The sequence below is a fragment of the Gekko japonicus genome, unplaced genomic scaffold, assembly GCF_001447785.1.
Source record: "Gekko japonicus isolate JY-2015 unplaced genomic scaffold, Gekko_japonicus_V1.1 scaffold509, whole genome shotgun sequence".
In the NCBI taxonomy this organism is placed as follows: Eukaryota; Metazoa; Chordata; class Lepidosauria; order Squamata; family Gekkonidae; genus Gekko; species Gekko japonicus.
The window spans coordinates 334,151-354,256 of record NW_015168664.1 but is presented as its reverse complement, the minus strand read 5'-3'; the positions used below and the strand labels follow the sequence as shown (position 1 = coordinate 354,256).

Genomic DNA, 20,106 nt, shown 5'->3' with positions numbered 1-20,106 from the left:
AAAGACATCCAATGCAAGAGACACCCTGAGTCCATTAAAACAACTAGTAGACAATCTCAATCTCAGTGATGTATGGAGGACACAGCACAGTACCAAAAGAGACTATTCTTACTATTCATCAAAACACAAAGTCTACACCAGACTAGATTATATTTGTGTATCAAAAGAATCACTCCCACTTTTCCAATAATCAGAAATTGGCAGCATCAGATGGTCAGACCACGCCCCAATAGAATGTACTCTCAGGCTTGGAAAAATCAACAGAGACTCAATAGGGCTTTTAACAAAAATTTATTGATTGACCCAATAACACACGAGACATGAACTCCAAAAAGAGATAGAAGAGTACTTCCAATTAACTCAACATTGTGTGGTATCTAGCACTATGGTTTGGGAAGCCTCTAAAGCCGTACTAAGAGGCAAATCCATAGCACTGACAGCAGCCTGCAAAAGAGAAAAAATAGAGGAAAAGTCTGAACTCTTAGCACATATAAGACAACTCGAAATTAATCACAAAAAGACATGCAGCAACCGAGTCTATAGAAGATTGATTAACCTAAGGAAACCACTAGAGCTGCTAGACACCTCTACCTTAACAGGAGCTACTCACCAAGCATGAATCAACAAACACAGGCCCAAAGAACCTCCAATATCTTGCCTGGAAACTGAAAAAACAAAGAACAGAAAGATGGGTCCACAACATTAAAGACCCAAAAGGTAACTTGCAGACATCGCCTGAAAATATTATGAAAACACTGGAGACGTTCTACGCTTCACTATACACCTCCTCCAACCCACCTGAAGCGAGTATTAAAGCCTTTCTGGATTCCCACACATCAGTTAAAGAGATTTCAGAGGATCATCAAGCACTACTTGATGCCCCTATGGTAAAAGAAGAAGTAGAATCAGCTATAAAAGCTCTTAAAAGAAACAAAGCTCCTGGCCTGGACAGATTTCAGCTGGAATACTATAAAACATTCGCATCAATATTAACACAACCATTATCGGAAACATTTAATCAAGTCCTATCGACAGGAGCCTTACCAGATACATGGACAGCGGCAAACGTGATTTTACTGCCAAAGAAGGATAAAGACGCTACAGATCCCAGGGCATACCGCCCAATTTCATTACTCAACACAGATTACAAAATTTTACATCTATTTTGGCCAACAGGCTAAAAAGCATAATCGGTGAATACATCCATAACAACCAAACAGGGTTCATCCCAACTCGAGACATCACTGACAATATCGGAAAAAATAATCCACCACGGCAGGACACAATCATTAAACAACACAATGCTGTTAATGCTCGACATCGAAAAGGCTTTCGATACCTTGGAGGTCACTTACTTGGACAAGCTCATGCAACGAAAGAAATTAAGAACCACATTCCTCAGAGCAATTTCAGCCATTTATAAGAGAAACAGAGCAACGGGGATACATCCTCAAACATCAACTTATACCGGGGCACCAGACAAGGGTGCCCCTTATCGCCACTGTTGTTCGCACTTGCCATGGAACTATCCGCAATAATCCTAGTATAAAAGGTGTTAACATCAAGGGGAAGGAATTTAAAGTTAGCCTCTTCGCTGACGACCTTACCATCTAAGTCTCAGATCCCCAAACAACGCTGCCCGAAATTCAAAGCACCTTAGAAACATTTGGAGAAGTGGCCGGTTTAAAAGTAAATCAAATAAAGTCTACAATCTATCCAATTCGCTTAATTAATGCCATGACTTTGCAAATCCAAACAAAATATCCCTTTCAGTCTGTCAAGACACACCTGTCCTACCTCAGCATTAAACTACCTGTGCACCTGTCAGACCTTATCAAAACTAACCACACCAAAATAGATAAAGAAGTATGCGAGCTTCTGAAGAAATGGAATCACAAACCACTGTCCTGGTTAAATCGAATCCAAACATTCAAGTCCTTCATCTTCCCTAAATTCCTACATTGTTTTAGGGCTCTACCGATCTTTATTCCAGACTCCTTGTTGGCAAAATGGCAAAACCGTGTCTCCAAATTTCTATGGCAATACAAAGTACCGAGAATCAAACATGCCACAGCAAGAAGACCGTTATGCAAAGGGAGCTTAGCGGTTCCAGATCTGCAGCTGTACTATACAGCGAAACAATTGTCCAAACTCCTCAGACAGTACCATAATCACGATAACCTAGATTGGCACCACATCGAAGAAACTGCATTACAACCACGCTGCTTAAAGGAAGTCCTATGGCAAGACCAACCTCACCAATAGCTAAAAACACTGCAAAATCCTTATTTGTGAGCGACACTAAAGATCTGGTTCAAAAACAAACCACAGCTGATGGCACCTAGATCCACCGTAAGTACGTTTACAGGCCAAAAAAGTTTCCCCCTGGCCGAGGACCCGAAATTGTTCGAGCTATGGTGGGCATCAGGCTTGACAAGAATATCAGATCTTCTAACCAAAAGCAAACTGTTATCAAAGCTGGAACTGGATAAAAAGGCAATCTCCAAACTAGCTTGGTTTGAGTACCTACAGGCAATGCTCCCTCTAAGCTTTGGAGTCTTGTGTGCAAAAATCCAACTTTGTGAGCGACTGGCATTAAAGTCGTGAGCGAGCAATTTGGCTACTGCATAAATTAGTTTGCTACGGAGCCATTCTTCCTGAGCTAAGGCAAAAATGTGTGAGCTGGAGGCTAAAAAACTGTGAGCTAGCTCACACTAACTCAGCTTAGAGGGAACACTGCCTACAGGTGCAACACCTATTGGAAGACCAAAAGATCAAACCCAACGTACAGAAACCTCTTAATTGCTTTGAACAATTGCTTTGGAGACATGACCAAAAGAAAGGCTCAATTTCTACAATCTAGAAACAACTGATTGAGTTAAAACTCAACAAAACACACAGCTATCAAGATGCTTGGCAAAAGGACATTCACCAACCCCCTATCCACAGACCAATGGACGGACATTTGTAAAACTCATGCCAAGAGTTCAAACTCACAACTGATTCAAGAAACAGCACTCAAGGTGCTACATAGGTGGTACCTCACCCTTGCAAAATTTTCACACATATATCCAAACACATCTTTGCTGTGTTGGAAACAATGCGGTCAAAAATCTACATACTTTCACACATGGTGGGAATGCCCCAAAGTAGCTCAATATTGGAACCAAATTATTCTCTCCATTCATGCACTAACGAGTTACAACTTACCTTGTGATCCTTTGCTGATTCTCCTCCATCTTTGGCCCACGGACAGTCCACCTGAAAGAAGTAAAGAACTCATTAATATATTGTTAATAGCTGCCAAAGCATCCCTTGCAAGTAAATGGAAAACTACCACCCTCCCCACAATGCAACAGTGGCTGCACATAGTATGGGACTTTTTTCTACAAGAAAAGGTCTCCCTCTGGCTAAACAACGAGGATGTGGAAAGACACTTACTAAACCCTCTCGATAAGTGGTACCCAATACCGGAGAAGATGAATATAGATAAGTTTGAATGGGAAAATATCAAAGACCCTAAATATAAAATATTAACATGTGGTTGAATTTTATAGTTAATACAAGGATCATGGGGTTGACATGGTAATGTTGCACAAAATAGTTTATGGCTTAACAAAATTTGGAAAAACACCGCACTGCAAGCACTGAATTTACCTGTTTTTATGTGTTCATGTGTTTTATTGTTCTGTACTGTATTATACCTTTGAAAAAAATTAATAAAATGTTTATTAAAGATATATCAGTATTTAGCACCAAGTCATTCCAGTGAAGTCATCCCACCTCTGGAATGACATCTCTGTTCTAAACTACAGGGGAAATATGCCTAGAGGTGTCAGTCTTGAATGTCATGGCCATTTATCATACCTGGGGGGGCGGGGGTCAGTCTGCTGAGGACCCTAAACTTCAGATTGAAAACAGTTCAGAAACTTCAATTGGTCCAAACTTCGGTGGCCAAGATATTTATCAGGAGTTGGTTACAGGGATCATGTCAATCCTGTGCTGAAAGATCTGCACTGGCTTCCCATCTGTTTTCAGGCACAATTCAGAGTGCTGGTTCTCACCTTTAAGGCCCTAAATGCTTGGGGCCAGGGTACCTGAAGCACCATCTTCTCCCATACTGTCTAGCCACCAGATAAGATCAGCCTCTCAAACCCTATTCGCTGTGCCCCCACCTTCAGAGGTGCATGCAGGTGGTGACTAGAGTCCGGGCATTTTCTCTGGTGGCACTTCACTTTGGAATGCCCTCTCCTTTCAGGCTTGCCTCTGTGGAGAAGTGGGTTATCCACAAAGAAAAATAAATATAGTTTGTAATACTTTTAGAATATATGTTATTGTTCATTTGTTTATGTACCGTATACAGTTATGAAGGAGGAGAACAGGAGGGTTTATATCATTACAACATATTTTGGTGAAGCAAGTGACTATCACTAAGGTGAGGTTAAAGGGTCCCTAAAGAAGAGTGTTCAAGATCAGAATCGGTTTTCAATTAGGAGAGATTCTTTGAGGCAGCTCCTAAAGTCTGGATTCCAGAGCCAATCAGATCAAGGCTTGACTAAATGTCAGCAGTGGATTGGATGGAACCTTCCTGAGATGAGTAAGTAGCAGTTCAGAGAGAAAGAGAGGGAGAGGCAGCAGATCTTCAGGAAGAAGTAAGTTATCAGCCAAGGCCTTTCAAGAGCTGGGTGAGGATTCACCATCAGGGAGAAGGCAGAAGAAAGAGTAGATAGCCTACAAAGAGGCTAGAAACCATTCTATTGTGTAGTGGGTTGACCGCGTGGCTAGGCCTCCTCAGCTCACATAACATGGTGCACGCTTGGCTCTTACACAACTAAGACAAAGAACAACGGCCCGCAGGCCAACTATATACATATCCAGGGGACACCCCTGGATCCCATTGGGAGGTTCGAATTTCCCTCCCCGTTTCCCTTGGCTCCTAATGGAGAGACCAAAAGGCTGGTTTCCATTGTCCACCCAGGGTCGAGCCCTGGGTCGCCGCTGGCCCCTGGTGGCGGCCAGCATACACAACATCCCTCCCCCCATGGTTCGCCCCCCCCCCATGTCACATAGTCTTTTAGGTATGTCGGGGGCCGTCGCTCTCTGGTGGAATGTCTGGGGTTCGGAATAGGGACCTCGGGGTCCCTGCTCCCTGTGCTGGGGCCCGCCTGTGGTGCCGGCCCCTCGGTTTCTGGAGCACTGGCTGCTGGGGCCTCCTCAGTGTCTTCCGGGGGGTTAGGGGTGCTGTCGGAACCCTCGTCGCCACTATTGTGTAGTGGGTTGACCGCGTGGCTAGGCCTCCTCAGCTCACATAACATGGTGCACGCTTGGCTCTTACACAACTAAGACAAAGAACAACGGCCCGCAGGCCAACTATATACATATCCAGGGGACACCCCTGGATCCCATTGGGAGGTTCGAATTTCCCTCCCCGTTTCCCTTGGCTCCTAATGGAGAGACCAAAAGGCTGGTTTCCATTGTCCACCCAGGGTCGAGCCCTGGGTCGCCGCTGGCCCCTGGTGGCGGCCAGCATACACAACACATTCCAATGAAATGGGAAGATGACTTCAGCAGAACCAGAGAGAAGACTGCAGAAGTCGCCTGAGGCAGTCCTGTACCTGCATCAACAGGAAGCTGCCAGTCAGATCAGGACAATTTCCAGCAGTAAGTCTATGAAGAACTGGCTAGGGTAGAAACAGGGAAATAGCTTTTTTATTTTTAAAATGACAGTGACTATTAAATCCTCATCTTGGCAAAAGTCCTTTAGTGAGAGAGAGAGTGCCATAAGCATTTGATCTATTTGTATTCAAGATTTAAGTATTTCCAAGGTATCTGACCAACAACCTGGTGAAGCTTGAAAACCTTTATCAGATCACCAGAGCCTGGTGCCTACTTTACTTTCTTTTAGGTTTCGGGCTAAAACATCTTTTTACCCAGGCTTTTAATTAGAGGGTTTTGTCAGCTTTTAAATGGTTTGCTCTGTTTTATGGCCAATTTTTATGCTGCTTATGTCTAATGGCTTTTTTTTTTTTAATGTAAGCTGCCTTGAGCAAGACCAGAGATCATTTCGGGGGGGAATTGCGGGGGATCGCAGTTCCCCCGGGTGAGGTGCAGGGGGCGGGGCACATGACGAAGCCCCGCCCCCTGCTTCCGGCCCTCATTCAGCCAGGAGGAGGCAGGAGAAGAGGGAGGGTAAGTTGCTTCCTCCCTGCCTCTCCCCACCCCTGCCTGCCTGGGGCCAGGGAAGGCCTTTGCGGGGCTTCCTTGCACTCCCGCCGGCCTTGCAGGTCCACTGCCGGGCACCTCATGGGGCTCGGCAGTGGAGCTGCAAGGCCGGCGCCAGCGGCCGGGACCGTTGGGGGCGGGGTGTGTGGCCTTATGACACACTTCCAGTGATGTCAGGGGGTGTGGCATATGCTAATGAGTTCCCCTAGCTCTTTTTCTACGAAACGACCCCTGAGCAAGACTCTGAAGAGGTAGCATAAAAATATAATATCAACCTAGTCCACAAAATCTTAAGCCATAATAAATAATCCCTTAGGTAATTGTTGCCTTATTCAGGTTCCCCAAATCTGATTTGTATATCATGAATAACTGTTTCCTGATTACACAAATAATCACATAAACAGTGGTATTATTTACCAACTACTTTGCATCGCCTCCTGTTAATACCACAAAGAGGTTGGGAAAGGATGTAGAAAATACCTTTCCCCTGACCTTTGGCTCAGGATTTCTTCTGAGTCAACAGCAAAGCTTGTCTGGGGGAGAGAAAGATCAAGAGGGGTAGCCATGTTCGTCTGTCTGTAGCAGTAGAAAAGAGCAAAAGTCCAGCAGCACCTTAAAGACTAACACAAAGTTTGTGGCAGGGTATGAGCTTTTATGAGTCACTGCTTAGTTCTTCAGATGTCTGAAGAAGTGAGCACTGACTCACAAAAGCTCAGCCCTCACAAATTTTGTTAGCCTTTAAGGTATTACTGGACTCTTTGCTCTTTTGTACTGGGACAGAAAAAGATGGAGAAAGGGCCTATTGCCCTATGGTTTCCAGTTTTGTGTCTATGACAGTACAGGGCTCTGTGTCTGTTCAACAAGATGCAGTAATATGGTCTAAGAGTGTCTTTACACAAATATATAAGAAGCTGTGTGCAAAACTCATTATTTATATCAATCTGTAATCACAGTCACTTAAGTAAATCCCAAGAAGAGCTGTCACATATTCCTTGTCAACAGCAAGCTATATACCACTGCTCCACCCTAAGTTAGCAGAGCCTGAATATGCTTTTTATTGGCATAGCCAATGAAAGTGTATACCGAAGGTCGTTATATGGAAGTTCATTAAATAACAGGAATCACTCTCCTTCATATGCAGTTAGAAGAAAAAGGCTCCATACTAGGCAGGGAGGCTTGTCTGGACCCCAAAGTTTTTGTGAGTGTTCAGAGCATTACTGAACCCAGGTCAAAAACAGAAGTGTTTGAAACTAGGTTGTGTATGAAGAAAATAATTTGAAGCCAGTCGCTTATTTTTAGATAAGCCAAACTCTCTCCAGTCTTCACAGCTTCTAAAGACAGGTATCATACTTTATGATTGTGAAAGGAAAAGGATTCCCCAATGTTGTGTTGCTCTAGAGATCTGGGATTGGAACCAGAGCTTCCAGTATGCTGTGTGTCACCCTTTAAAACAGGGATCTTGGAACTCAGTACCAGAAAGCTATGACTTAGAAGTTTAGAAACACTTAACAGAGTCAACCAATAGTACAGAAATAAAGACAGGCACAAGAAAGGCTGCCTTCTGTGTCCTCCATGATTCACTAGTAATGCCACCCAGTATGGTTCTCTGCAACTTGTGAGTGCACCAAATATTTATGTGTTTTTACTTTTTATGTAAGCCGCCCTGAGCCGACTTTGGCTGGAAGGGCGGGGTATAAATCTAATAAATAAATGAATAAATAAAGATTCCTTCCCTTTTCTAGTTTACTGGTTAGTAGTGTGGCTCAAGTGGTTAAGATGCTGAACTGCAGGCTGTGGAAGGTCGGTAGTTCAGCAGTTGGAGACCTGAGTGCCGCATGACAGAGTGAGCTCCCATCTCTAGTTCCAGCTCCTGCCAACCTAGCAGTTCGAAGGTAACAGCGTTCCGTGCGCCTTGGTGTTTAGTCATGCCGGCCACATGACCACAGAAACGTCTTTGGACAGCGCTGGCTCTTCGGCTTTGAAACGGAGATGAGCACCGCAACCCTAGAGTCGGATTCGACTGGCTTTCAAGCAAGGGAATGTTTACTTGTACCTTTTTAGTGTGGCCTACTTACCTTGGAGCAGCCTCTCTCCTACTCAAAGGCTTGGGGTCTTGCTGTAAATTTTCCTTCTGGGCTTACATTTCCTCAATACCCTCTTAAGACCAGGACTGGACCTGGTGAAATAGGAAGGAAAAGTCAATTGTCAAAGAGGAGGGAAGACCTTGTAGAAAGTGAATGTAAAGAGGAGCATTGTTTTCTCCCAGGATCTAGGCAGGGTAAGAGACTGCTATTAGCAGAAGATGATCACTCACCTTAGGAGGGAGATTCAGCTGGGTAGCCAACATTGGTCTGGAGCAATAGAGTAAAGTTCGAGTCCAGTGGCACCTTTAAGACCAACAAACTTTTTTGATCTTAAAAGTGACACTGGACTCAAAGGGTGCGTTCAGACGGGGGCTTTACAACGGTTAGGGTGCCGGTTCCAACCGGTGTACTTACGGGCGTTCAGACAGCGAACATCTGCCTCCCGTCCCTAACCGTTGTAAATCCTTTTAAACCGTTGCACTCTGCCACTAGGTCCCAAGTGGTGGTAAACAGAGTGCAACGGTTGAAAACGGTGCACCCCGACGTCTGATCGCTCTCCTCCGTTGCGCAGCCACTTCCGTCGGAAGCCTGAGGCTTCCAGCTTTCCCCCGCCATTTTTTTAAAAAAACCTAGGCGATATGCACTCAGGCGAAGCTTCGCCCTGAGCGTTTGTTAAAAAAAAAAAAAAGCCCTTACTTTACCGTCCCGGAGGAGTCCGGGACTTAAGCGAGGCCAGGTTGGGCCTTAAACTTTAAAGGTAAGTGCTTACCTTTAAAGTTTAAATGTAAGGGGGGGTTTGAGCATGCGCAAAAATCGCCATTCTCTGAATGGCTGCCTGTGCGCATGCTCAAACAGTCCTTAAAAAAAAAAAAACGCCGACACCCACAGCGTGTGAGCGGGCGTCCACCAGAGGGCTCCGCAGACAGGAGGGTGAGTCTGATCGCGTTTCTGCCGGCATAAACTGCACCGGTTCCAACCAGTGCAGTTTATGCCGGCAGAAACGCCCCGTCTGAACGCACCCAAAGTTTGTTCTTAGGAAGGAGAGTCCTCCCTGGGAGAACCAAGTTCTGAGGTATAACTAGGAAAAAATAAGTAAGCCACATTACAGAGGCTGTATAGCCCTAGCTCGCTCTCTACCTTTCTGCTTGTTGGGAATGTAGCCTGGCTTATATCTTCTGTCCTGTTTACAACTGTTTTTCTCCATCTGTTTTTACTATTGTCACATTTTGTTTAATTAACTAATTGCTTATTCCTGCTTATTCCTCATGTCTCAAGCTCAATCTGATGCTTGGCAGCGCCGCCTCCTCCACCAGTAGAGGGGTGTAACCACACTTACCATTTGCCTTCTTCTGCAAGTTAATGGCAGATCAGGCCTCCCACCCGGCCTTTTGCATCAGCCACCAGGAGAAGTGGGGGAGGCCACATTGCACAGCCTGGCAACCTTAGGTTTAACCTTATGGGCTTAGCCATCTGTTGGAGTTTTGGCGGGAAAGGAATTTTGTGAGGGAGCCATACAGTGCCTCTGAGATTTCTGGGGAGAAAGGAGAACTGAAGCCATCTGAGGAAAAGTCCTGTGCAAAGAACAGCTTAACCTGAGAAGAAGGAGCCTCTAGAGAGCTGCAGCAGCACCAGCAGGACAGAGAGCTAGGCAAGCCACAGGAAACACTGAGTGTGAGACTTGCAAAAGGATTCAGAAAGACAGTAGAGCAGGTGTCTCCAATGTGAGCATGGCACCCACCAATCATTTTTAGGAAGCGGGTGGTGTCAGGTAGGGCTTCTAATTGACTATCGGAGATTTTATTTGATTAGCTGTGTAATTTTTTGAAATGTTGCCTTGCCCGCAGCTGCCCCACAGCACAAGGATCTGAGAGCCAATTTGGTGTAGTGGTTAGGAGTGCGGACTCTAATCTCGGAGGACCGGGTTTGATTCCCCACTCCTCCACATGCAGCTGCTGGTGGGACCTTGGGTCAGTCATAAGCTCTTTCAGTACTGTTCTCTCAAGGTCAATTCTCGGGAGAGCTCTCTCGGCTCCACCTACCTCACAGGGTGTCTGTTGTGGGGAGGGGAAGGGGAAGGGATTGTAAGCCACTCTGAGACTTCTTTGGGTAGTGAAGGGTGGGGTATAAATCCAATCTCTTCACTGTGGTACTAAAGTTAAGCTTTGGCAATCATTTTATGGCTCTCTCCACTTCCTGTGGTAGCCAGTTTGTTGCTGTATCCAACATGCTGTGTCAGAATTCCAAATGTGCCCACAGGCTCAAAAAAGCTGGGGACCCCTGCAGTAGAGGGCTTGTATTTCTTTGGTTATACATTTAAGTTGTGTTGCTTAAGTTTTATATTATGTGTGTCCTGTTTTAATTACCCCCCCTTGTTGAATAAACCCTATTATTGAAGAGTAACATGTGATTATAGGGCATGGGGATTGTTTCAAAATTGTATTTTCCTTTATTCTGCCTACAGTAATTCCTGCCGGGTAGTAGATGCCAGTAAGCTGGAGACACCATTACTTTATTGTTTTTAACACACACACACACACACACACACACACACACACACACATACATTTATCAACCCAGGTCCCATAATTTCTTCATTCAACTGGGGTTGATGGGAGAAACTGGGATTACTGGGGAAGGGAGAGTTCAGAAAGGGAAGGGAGGTGCTTTGGGCCTTGTTGAGATATTCTGGCAACCAAGAAGGCTGTTGTCTGCGTTAGGGGCATTGGAAGCTGGAGGGCTCCTTGGACACCCCAACAGAGACAAGCTCCCACATGGGCCCAGCTTTCCACAACGCAGGTGCTGGATGACATGGTCAGGTTCAGTTAAACCCAGCCAAGTGAGCAGTATGATGACACTACTTTAGGTGCTAAGATACTTGTTTTGTTTATGGAGCATCATTCTGGGCAGATGCCACCACAGTGGCTTGCTTCTCTTATTGCTTTCTCAGAGGTGCAAGTTACACATTCCATCTCAACAGTTGCCATCGTTCTTACAGACAGGTTCTCTGTGCCCAGTTACACAAGCAACAGTCACAGACACTGTGAAAATGGGTGAGGGGGTTATTTGTGAATTGCAGGGCTTCTGCTTCTGAATCGTGGAGGCAATTCAAGTGTGCAGATTCAGACAAGCCCTCATGACACAGAATATAGTCTTTCTTGTGCTTTAGGCAAAAGGATGTGGACTGGCAAGGAAGGATTTTACCTGGGTCTATGAATTGCCAGGTAAGGCAGTGCCTCAGATTTAGAGTAAAAAGCAACTTAATGCATGTTACACAAAAAAGAACTACTAGAAATACTTTGAGCAAGGAAAGCTTACAGAAAGCTAACAAGTATCAGGTGGAGAAAGGAAACACTCAAATGGAAGAATTTTCAACAGATCTGCCAAACTCACCAAAGGTAAGGTAAAGGTAAAGGTTCCCTTGCTCGAAAGCCAGTCAAATCCGACTCTAGGGTTGCGGTGCTCATCTCCGTTTCAAAGCCGAAGAGCCAGCGCTGTCCGAAGACGTTTCTGTGGTCATGTGGCCGGCATGACTAAGCACCAAGGCGCACGGAACGCTGTTACCTTCCCACTGAAGTGGTACCTATTTATCTACTTGCAATTTCTTGCTTTTGAACTGCTAGGGTGGCAGGAGCTGGGACTAGAGACGGGAGCTCACTCCGTCATGCAGCAACTCGGGTCTCCAACTGCTGAACTACCGACCTTCCACAGCCTGCAGTTCAGCATCTTAACCACTTGAGCCACCGCAGCTCACCAAAACCAAGCAATAAAATGGCAGCTAAAGGTCCATAAGTTCAGATCCATTTGCTGAAAGCTGGCAGTTCCATAGGAAGCCTATCCTACACAGAGAAAGGAGAATTTGTGGCATGATGCCTGATAGAGTTCATTTATATGGGGAACTTTCAGAAGAGACATATAAAACAACAAGTTCCAGATTCTCTGTATTTTAAGATAGAAGTAAGGGGGTAGTAGGGAGGGAAGGTAGCATGGCATAGCCTGATCATGTCATCTCAGAAGCTAAGCAGGGTCGGTACTTGGAAGGCTGACCACCAAGGAAGGTTCTGCAGAGGGAGGCAATGGCAAACCACCTCTGCTTCTCACTTGCCTTGAAAGCCCCTTGCTGGGGGTCGCCATAAGTCAGCTGCAACTTGACGGCACTTTACACACACAAAAGAATTGTTGCCCTGAACTTCCCCAGGGAAGCTTAAAAAAAAAAGGCTATCATCCAAAGCACTTACCATCGCCTCACTGTTAGAAGCTTCTAGTCACTGAACTGGCATTTTGATATTCTGCTAGGAGTGTCTCCTCACTTTTGCCCAGCTATTTATAAACTGGAGCTTTACCACATGCTGCCAACTCATAAATCAGCATCATGAACTAGGCCTTTACAGAACTGCTATGAAGCAAGTGACCAAGAGGGAGAAAACTCTCTTGAAATAATTCAGAGTCCACCCTAGGATCACCCCTGAAAAGAAACTTGCAGCAGTCTGAAGTAACAGCAAAGTTAATCTTCCTTTTCACGAAAAGGAATTCGTCCTTCAGTACGGTTATGCCCCACCAATGTTCCACATGCATCACTACTAGGAAAATGGCATCATCCTTCTCCAGCTCTCTAAGCAAACTCAGGTACAGTAGAAGCTTGTCATTTTTAAGGGAGACATTCCAGAGATTGCCACAAATCCAAGAATACTGGGAAGCAGGTTTCTGTTCCCTCTGAGTAGCAAAACAGCCAGTTTCCCCACAGGATTTAACAATGCAATGCAATGCAGTGCAATGACAGCATGGAAGGGGCAAAAACAGGCTGGAGACCACATCATGTGTTTGGACCATTAATACATAAAGGCACAAATCTACAAATGGTGCGGGTCTACTGTACAGCTAATCCATTCTAAAGCAGAGGCTATGGACTGGAAGAGAGGGCTGAAATCTAGATTGCTATAAGCTAGCAAAGGCCAACAAAAAGGGCTAATCACTGACTCCGCTCCATTTTTAGTATGAACATTGCAGTTCTTTCCAGGGAAGTTGTTATATCAGAAACACTGGTATTGTAAGTCTCACTAGTACAGCAAGGCATTTCAGAATAGAGCCAAAGTACAAAAGAGAAAACATTAGGCTTCCCAAGTCCCACCGGGGGGGGGCGGGGAAACCCCCACCCCCAGAGGCCCGTTCCCCGCTGCCAGTGGATCGGGCCCCAGGGGGAACTCCACCCCCACGTGCACGTCACCCAGAAGTGACGCGGGTACGCCGGGCACGCTGGGGGCGGGGCCAGGACCATCCGAGGGAAAACTCTATGGATTTCCCTCGGATGGTCCTGGCCCCGCCCCCAGCGTGCCCGGCGTACCCGCGTCACTTCCAGGTGACGTGGATGCGGCGCGTGCTCCAGACGACGGCCAGGAGTCCCCCGCTCCGGTAAGTTTCTGACTTGGCAACCCTAGAAAACATGGTATTTTAACTCCATCCCTATTACCTTAAATGCAGGAGTTCCTGCCATTATCTAATACAAATACCACATTCCCTTCCAATTCTTTCTTTCTTTACAATCAAGATAACAATGCTTTTTAGCATTCTAAGGTATGCTTGGTAAATCTTCTATCACAACTTCCAAAAACCAATATACATTCACACTAATACAAACATGTTCAGCCATCTTGAATCACATCACCACCACCACCCCAGCTGATAACAATTCCATTTAGGGTAGACTGAGGCTTCATCACAGCTGCTAGAAGGGCTGAATCCTACAAATATTTATATCTGGATGGGAGTAGTAGAGCTGCTTTAACTACTGCTACATATACATTAATATGAGATATTACCGGTGAAAAGGAGCATGTATATCTAACATGCACAGATATCACATAAGTGGCTGTGATTTCACATGCTTGAATCTATGCATGGCATTTCCAGACAAGAATAACTAAGGCAAAGACGCACAGCAAGCAAACTTTTCACTTTTAAACACAACTAACACTTTTAATTTCTATCAAGAAAGAGCAACAGGTTGATGGTAATTTCCACATACTATGCAGTACTCATCAGTGCACTTTCCTGCACTGAAATTATCTTCATAGAAGAAAAATGTCTTATGTGTAAAAGTATTGTGGTAATGGGAGTAAGGCATATTGAAATTAGTAGCCTTTATTTTTGAAGACTCCTGCCAACCTAGCAGTTCGAAAGCAAGAAATTGCAAGTAGATAAATAGGTACCACTTCGGTGGGAAGGTAACAGCGTTCCGTGCGCTTTGGTGTTTAGTCATGCCGGCCACATGACCACGGAAATGTCTTCGGACAGCGCTGGCTCTTCGGCTTGGAAACGGAGATGAGCACCGCAACCCTAGAGTCGGATTCGACTGGCTTTCGAGCAAGGGAACCTTTACCTTTACCTTTATTTTTGAAGAATCATTCTTAGGATAAGCTACATGTCTTTTGAACACTAAAACACATTGCAGTCTTGTTGATTCTTTTAGCATACTCTGGCAGAGTTTTACAGCTTGAGATCACTAAGGATTCATTTCCATTAATGTTTGCCATAGATGCTTTTAAAAGGTCCATCAGTGGCTACTAGCCATAGTGTCTAAAAGTAAATTCTACTTTGGGAGGCAGTAATTGTCTGAATAGTAGTGCTAGGAAGTAGCACGAGCGAAGGCCTTAGTCTCTATTTCCTGTTTGCTGGCCCTCCAGAATAAATGGTTGGCTGCTCTGTGACCAAACTAGATCTAGAATTAGACCAGGAGAACTTGTATCTATGTGGTACAAAAAGTAACCATAACACATGCTTTTCAAATGTCCAAATCCCCACTCTGCTGGGCGACCTTGGGACAGTCACGCATTCTCAGCCTAACCTACAGCTCCACTGTATTCAGCTATGCTCACTCCCAGGTAAGTACGCATCGTGTTGCAACCTGAATCTTGCAATATAGACAGTAACAGACCTTTGAACTGTGCTCTGAATATGGCTCCTCTGTGCAATATTTTTACTTTGTTATTTATTTATAACCTGCCTTTCTCACTGAGACTCATGGTGGATTACACAATGTAAAGCAATGCAGTAAAATAGCACAAGAGACAAAGTAAGCAATGCAATGGGACTAGGGTTGCAAAAATTAGAAACAGTGAAAAAATGTATCAGGCATGATATGTCGAGTAAGACAGAAAATGGAATTGCAAAAGTAGAAAACAATGCAGTAAGAGCAGGATCAATACATGAAACAAATAGTATCACAGTGGCATAGACTATAACCATGGTCCTCTTACAAAAGCGTCTTGTGAACCATTCCATTATACTATAGCCCTAGGAAGATCTGAATTGCCCCCCTTTGTAAAAATGCATCTGTGAACCATTATGTTATACTTCTGACTGATTGGTTTACAAATTGTATATCCTACCTTTCTGTCCTCATCAGGGCCACCAAGGTAGTCAACAGATTAAAAACATACACAGTGAAAAATACATCTTTTAAAAACCATTTAAACCAAACCAAATAATTAAAGCAATTACAATCAAAGTGAAATACACGTATAAAAACAGGAAGGAACAATCACTGAGGGGACGCTAATGAAACAAGCCTTCACCTGCTAGCAGGAGATGACAAAAAGGGGGAAGTCTCCCTGAGGAGAGAGTTCCAGAGCTGTAGGACAAGAACTGAGAAACCCATCTCCTGGGTTGCTGCCCACCTGAAGAAGAGCATTGGAAGATGACCGTAGTGGTTGGGCAGGTTCATAAGAGAGTATGCAGTCCTTCTGTTATGTTGGTCACAAATCATATGGGACTTTGAAGGTAAAAACCAGCAACTTGAATTGTGCCCAGAAATAGACTGGGAGCCAGTGTAGACGGGAGAAGACTGGACTTTCCTGTCCTACTCCAGTCAACATCTTGGCTGCAGCATTCTGCACCAACTGAAGTTTACAAAAACTTTTCAAGGGCAGTCTCACGTATAGTGCATTGCAGTAATCTAATCTAGATATAACAGGGCATGGACTACAGTGGCCAGATCTTGTCTGCCCAGGAAAGTCTGCAACTGGCTAAGCAGTCAACATTGGTAAAAGGCACTCTTGGTCACAGCTGTCACCTCCTTATCTAGCAGTAGGCCTTGGTCCAAGAGCACTCCCAGGCTATGGACTTGTTCCTTCAAATGGAGTGCAACTTCATCCAGAGTGGAATACACCCATGAAGAGCTAAATTGCTCTCCTTTATGAAAGTTCCTTTCTGAGCCATTCTATTATACTCTAGTCCTCTGAAGATACAAACTGTGCCTTTTGCTGCATCTTAAGTGTGTATGTGTGTGTGTAGTAAATTTCATGAAAACAAATAGGACTTCTGATCAGGGTGGCCTTCTTAAAGTTTAAGAGAATTCAGCTTATGACTAAGCACTCTGTGGATGGCATCTCTGCCACAGAGTTGAGCTAAAGAAGGCTTATTATGCACGAATGTTTTCCCTCACTTTCACTGTGCGTGTTGGTTGGGTTTTCTTTGTCATTCTGCACTGATTTTCCTCCCTTCAGTGCTCAGTTCCCTTTCTGGTCGCTGTTTCCCTGGGTTTTCTGAGAGTGCTTTTGTGCCAGTTTCCCCCTTGTTTCACTTCCAAGCCAAAGGTAATTCAAAAGCATACAGATTCCCTCAGATTCCCCCCTACCCTTTTGCTGTCCCTCGAAGGTCACTCCCCACCCATATCAAGGTCATTCCACCCATTCTGAACTTCTGCCATCCCCCCCCCCATCAGTGTGTAAGCTCCATTTTTCCCTTGTTTTAAAATTTTAAATTTTTGTCAAATGGCATGAGTCTAGCAATAAGAGACTATCACCAGTCTTGGATCGCTGAATAAAAAATGGGTTTTGTTGTTTTTTTAAAAAGAAGCTGTGCAAGGTTTAGATCCCTGATGGTATTGACTTGAAAGGGGGATCAGAGAGAAGGCAAATAGCAGCATCCCCAGTGCAAAAAAAAAAAAAAAAAAGGATTTCAGTGCTGCATGCAAACAAAATAAAGGGGGGGGGGGTAATCATCAGCCCAGAATGAAATTGACATGAGATGTAAACCCTTACCAATGGAGGCCCAGGTAGCAGCCACTGCCAAGGCAGCCTTCTACCATCTTCAGCTGATTAGGCAGCTGGTTCCCTTCCTCGAGCGCAAAGATCTGGCATCAGTAATCCATGCTATGGTCACCTCGAGGTTGGACTACTGCAATGCTCTCTACATGGGGCTGCCCTTGGGGCAACTTCGGAAGCTGCAGCTGGTGCAAAACGTGGTGGCCAGGCTGTTGATGGGCCTCCCGATGCAGGAGCACATCCAGCCTGTGCTAAAGGCATTGCACTGGCTGCCAATAGCATTCCGAATCCACTTCAAGGTGCTGATTTTGACCTTTAAAGCCCTATATGGTCAGGGACCTGTCTACCTGAGGGACCGCCTTTCCATAGAGCACTGAGATCTGGGACTCAACATCGCCTGACCCTTCCTGGCCCTAAAGAGGCCAGGTTGACAACAACTAGATCTAGAGCATTTTCGCTAGCTGTACCAGCATATTGGAATGAGCTCCCTAGTGAGATCCAGGCCCTGCGAGATCTCCAGCAATTCCGCAGGGCCGTGAAGATGGAGCTTTTCCGTCGGGCATACCAGTGAGAGTGACGGTATGCCAGCCAAGCCTGCCGACCTGCTAAGACATGTATTCTCTATAAGTAGTGAACAATGTGGTCGATGTAATGATTTACCGAACTGCTTTTACTTATATTTATTGTATTTCTGTAAAGTTGTTTTATGGACTGATGTTTTATCTATGTTGGTTTTATTAATGCTGTGAGCCACCCTGAGCCACTTCGGTGCAAGGGCGGGATAAAAGTTGAACAAATAAAAATAAATAAATAAATAAAAATGTAAAGAGAGAGAAAAAGAGACTGGGATGGGAAGCCTAAAGCTTTACAAACATTTTTCCTTTAATGCTTTAGTGAACAAAATTTGAGGGAGGACCATTTTGGCAGTCTCTGGAAGCCTAACATTAAAATGGCAGCTGAGCCACATGGTCCTTCTGCAAACCACCAAACTTAAGAATCGCTTGGGATCACTCCATTTGGAAGAAGAGTGCAATTCGCACAGGACAGGCTTTTAAAAACTGCTATGATCACAACCAGTGTGCAGGATCAAATTAGAGAATCACAAAGAGAAAGCCATGAAAATTTGCAAGGAAGGGCAGGAAATTAGTGTTACTATGCAGTTGCGTTAGGGGACCAACAAAAACACACCCCATTTTTTTAAATGTAGTGGCACAAGACTAAAAAAGGTCTCCAGAGCTTCTGCCAGAAGACTCCTTCCCATTAAAATTGCAGCCCGGTGTAAAGCTTGGTGGAGTTGCAGCCCACTTTTTACAGACAGCCCATGTACACAGAGAGACATTGCCAACTATCACAGCTTGCAATACCAGTGTCAGTGGGTTGTACCGTGCATTCTGTACACTTAACATGTTCCTGCATATTATGAGATTGTGTGACTCTTTACCATTTTTCACAGTGGCCAGTAACACAGCAGAGAACCCTCACAGTGCTGGGCGATCAGGAAAATGGGGCTTTGCAGCTGCTTGTTAGTTTCAGAAAAAGTCTGGTCAGTTTCAACAGTGGGTTTCCCCCATTTGCCTGCATTCCTTTCTGTTCCCTTTCATTCAAAGGATTAGTGGTAAAATGCATGGGCAAGACCTGAACCAGGAGGATTTAATTGGAAGGTGCTTCCTGGATGCTACTGTGCAGCTGTGATAGGGCAATTGCATAATTAAAAAAAAAAACATTGGACACCACCCCCAACACACCAAAAGTGACGTTCCACCCCAATTTTTTAATTGTAGCTGCAGAATAAATACACCGAAGGAAAAAGAATGATGCATAAGGCGGGTACGGAATCCAAAGTCAAGATTAAAGCCTTACTGCTCTGAAAATCTGCAGTAAGATGTGTGTGGGTATGGGCTGGAGATGCAAGGGTTGCTTCTCCAGTAGTGGGCACCACATTCCCACCCTTGGACACAGGTTTATTTACTGAAAGATTTGTACTCTACCTTTATCCATGGCACAAAGATGCTTACAATACATAATTTAAAAACATCCAAATAACTATGTAGTGGGAGTGTTTATCCCTCAACAGGACAAACTAGATCAATGCAGGGAGATCTATGATCAGATTTCTGGGCCTTTTTTTTTTTAAGTAAAAGCAACGTCTGAGCCTCTAATTTGTCTAATGTTGCCCGACACACAACCCCCCCCCCCAAATAGTAGATTAAATTACTCCCCTTCCCCGAAATGGTTTCAATCTGAATTGGACAGTGCAGCAGTTTAAGGGGGGAGATCTGCACCTTGTATTGTTCGACCCTGAAATAACAGAGTTGTGGCACCGTAATGACTAATTGATGTTATTGTGGCATAAGATTGTTTCCTCAGATGGGCAGTGTTATCTTCCACCTAGGGCTGTCCACATTCTCTGCTGCCTGGAGTAAAATGTAAATTATGGGGTTCAAAGGCCATGAAATGCAGTAGGTCTACCTACCCTTTCTACACAGTCTCAACGTACTGGTGACCCATCCACAACAGCAGCCCCTGGGAGTTCTGCTGAGCTAATTTAACCCCTGCAGTGGGACAGAAGCCCTCCACAGTCCCACGTACACCTGAACTGAATGGAAGTGAGTGTGCTGATAAATTCTCATGCAGCGCTTTCTCGCTGGAAATCTCATCGTTGGCGACTCTGCGGTCTCGTGACAGCGTGTCCGAAGACTGGAGCGGCCTCTCTGTGGGCGTCTGAAGGATGCCAGGTTTGCATCGCTTTCTTTGTAGCCATG

At 44.9% G+C, this 20,106-nt stretch overlaps 1 long non-coding RNA gene across 1 annotated transcript; it reads right to left on the bottom strand.

Annotated features, from left to right (window-relative positions):
• Positions 1-280: 280 nt before the first annotated feature.
• LOC107113896 lies at positions 281-12,618 on the bottom strand. Its single transcript, XR_001482626.1, has 5 exons — positions 12,542-12,618; positions 8,298-8,398; positions 3,211-3,261; positions 611-665; positions 281-444 (listed from the first exon to the last, which is right to left on the bottom strand). It is a non-coding gene; the product is annotated as an uncharacterized LOC107113896 (long non-coding RNA).
• Positions 12,619-20,106: the final 7,488 nt, after the last annotated feature.